Source organism: Penaeus chinensis, chromosome 30 (genome assembly GCF_019202785.1).
Source record: "Penaeus chinensis breed Huanghai No. 1 chromosome 30, ASM1920278v2, whole genome shotgun sequence".
Taxonomy (NCBI): Eukaryota; Metazoa; Arthropoda; class Malacostraca; order Decapoda; family Penaeidae; genus Penaeus; species Penaeus chinensis.
This window is the reverse complement of record NC_061848.1, coordinates 27,267,721-27,270,685: the sequence shown is the minus strand read 5'-3', so window position 1 is coordinate 27,270,685 and position 2,965 is coordinate 27,267,721. Positions and strand designations below refer to the sequence as shown.

The 2,965-nt window shown below is 35.3% G+C and overlaps 1 protein-coding gene across 3 annotated transcripts in view; it reads left to right on the top strand.

Moving 5' to 3' along the window:
- The window catches only part of LOC125041425 (AP-2 complex subunit alpha-like), a 51,990-nt gene extending 49,668 nt beyond the window's left edge, over window positions 1-2,322 (top strand). For all 3 annotated transcript variants that reach the window (XM_047636381.1, XM_047636380.1, XM_047636382.1), the window contains exon 20: window positions 1-2,322. This exon is cut by the window's left edge and continues 1,787 nt beyond it. The gene's annotated coding sequence lies outside the window, so the exon portion shown is untranslated.
- The last annotated feature ends 643 nt before the right edge of the window (window positions 2,323-2,965 follow it).

Here is a 2,965-nt window from a genome sequence, read left to right as displayed (position 1 = left end):
TTTTTTAAAATTCCCAGTGAGTTGTAAAATTTGTTTGGGTTGAAATGTTAAAGATATGCAAGTATTCCACTTCACTGTCTTCATCAGATTAGGAAATAAATTGTGGCCGTCTTTGAAAGACTGGTTTATGCTCTGCTCTTTGCTGACTTCTTAATGGCAAAATGAATATTTGGTATAAATGTATTAGTTTATTAGCATGGCAGGAGTCATTGAGAAAGGAATGCAAAATTTGTTAAGGAGATGCATGGGATAGACTCAGAAACTCTTCTTACCTTGCTCCATATTTACACTGTACAGGTCGAACAGCTGGTTGTAACCTCACTGTCATGTTGTGGTCTCTTACCATACTCGGATCTTTTAACAGATGTCACCATATCCTTGCAAGTGTTATTAGCATTTCTGTATGTGTCATCTTGCATGACCACTATCACGGGGCTTAGAGTGTGTCACTTTCACCTTGCATCTGGGGAGGTGTAAAAATTCTGAAAAGCCTGCAGATTGCATATAATTGCTTTTCAATTTATTGAATTGAAGACGACAAGCTCATAGATTATGGTAATACAAAGCTGTGTCTGTGCATGTGTATGTATGTGTTTCTGCATGACTGTAAGTGTGTGTCTGATTTGCAGCTTTGTAATTCTTGCTGTAAGTACTATAAAATTGTAAATTGTAAATATTATAATATCAACTGGTTAAAGATATGTGTTTAGAGAGGTACTAGTAAAATAAGAGAAATTTAAATTAAATATAATCAGATGTCCTGTGAGGTTTTCTAGTATGTTAATGGAATCACAAAAGACCAGAGCCAGTGATATTTCGGAATGGGGATGTAAGGTGGTGTTTGCACTAAGCCTTTGTTTTTCCAAGCAAGGCCTAGAGTTTATACCATTGTTTTTCAAGGAGGACAAAGAGTTAACAGCATGTTTTAGTCTGAAAATCTGTCATTTCCTTCATAGATTACAGCACCAGCCTAGTCAGCTGAACTTGCACCCCCCTTTTGGCTACATGTCCCCTCTTCCCATGCCTAAGCGTATAGCTTGGGAGTTTTATATAAAGACTTACTTGAAACATTCCATTTGGACATGTAGCAGGTTTATTATTTTGCTTGATGTAGAACTTTGCTTTTTGGGATTTTTGCTAGAGCTTGTAAATGAGGCATCTATATTTGCAAATTCTAAATTGGTTTAAAAAATGGAGCTGTTAACTCTCAAAGCCCTTCTTTCCCCTCTTGTACCCATCCTTCCCTTCCCTTCCCCTCCTCTCCCCTTTGCCCCTTCTTTTGTGACAGCCATTTATTTTTGAGTCTTAAATTTAGATATATATATATATTTGAAGTTGATTTTAGGTGAATTTCAGAGCAGTAAGGTATTCTACAGTTATGCCTTACATGCGGCTCAGACAGAAAGTCGCAGACGTAATCTCAAACAAGGAGGTTGATGAATTGTTACTCATGTTGTTGAAGTCTGTTGTGTCGGTATACGTAGAATAGGTGTGAGACAAGTGTCAGCCATTACTCAATTGGAATTTTAAGTCCACCCCCCTTGAAGTACATTGTAAAGTGTCGAAGGGGTTGTTTTCATGTACGCAGCAGCCAACACGTGCAACTGCCTGCACAAACTCTAAGTGACATCCAGAACAGAACAAATTGGAAATGATCAATTAAAATATGACATCCTTTAAAAAAAACAAGCAGTTGGGAAACAAGCTGGTTGGGTAAGATTTAAACTTGATATTTTTTCTTCCAATTTTATTCATGTGACACTACTCTTAATAACCACATCATTCAGGTTTCTGAAGGGAGAAAAGGAGACAGTATGTTGTAGCAGAGCTCTTTGATGACATTGTGTTATTTGTGGATAAATGGAGAAACTTTGAAATGGAGGACTTAAAAGCTTACCCTTCCAGTTGAGAAGGGAGACCATTATAGATTTGAGAACAAGAAGCATTTGATACAGCCACGACGGGACGTGACTGGTGGAAAAGCCCAAGGAAACATGTACCATGTACTTCTGTTTTTCTCTCCATTTCTGTTGTAGATTTTCCTTTTATCAGTATTTTACCTACGTAAAATATTGCTAATAAAGTTAACATTTGAAACTGAGTTTTAGACTAAGCAGTTGTGAGGGAAATAGTCTGCACTTATGGTATGTAAAATAATTTGAATATAGTTGTTATAATATATTGTTCCTTGATGATAGGACTTCAAAGAACGTGTTGTTATTCTGCATTGTCATTTGTTTCTTTGGGATTTCCCATGAGCCCTAAATGTGTTCCATATTGAAATTATTGTAAGTGAACGGTAAATAAATGTGTATATTGAAATATTTATTATTTTTATGTTACTGGAAGAAGAGCTAACTCAAAGTATTTTGAAAATGTCTGAGCCAAAGAAATAGAATATTACTATAGAAGAGATCAGTTGAAGAGGGAGGATCACACTTATAATTCCTGAACTCTTGATCAGTAGTTGAGAAGGACGATTCCAAACATTATTCATTATGCATATAAATTGCATTTTTATGATATCTCAGTAACAGGTCAGTGCTGTAAACCCAATCTATTTGTTGACTGCACATTTCTTTAATTTACAAAATTATGATTTTACTATTAGATTGCCAAGAAACATGAATCATGATGAAAATCTAGAATACAGTATATTTCTTGCTGAAAATAAAATAATACATAGACGTTAGAAATTATGGGGTCATAAAGTTTACCAAAATGAAGGACAACACTGACCAGAATTTCTTCAAATATTCACCCTACTCCACGTACCAGGAATTAAATAAAATAGATTTCCAGAATCCTGAAATGCAATCTTATGTTTACTGAGATCCCCTCATGCCACACAAATATTCTGGATTTAAACACTTGATACACCACAGAGTTACTGCTTAAAACTTCTTACGAGTATTTACCTTTTCAATCCTATGTAATTTCATATGTAAATAACCCCATGCTAGTG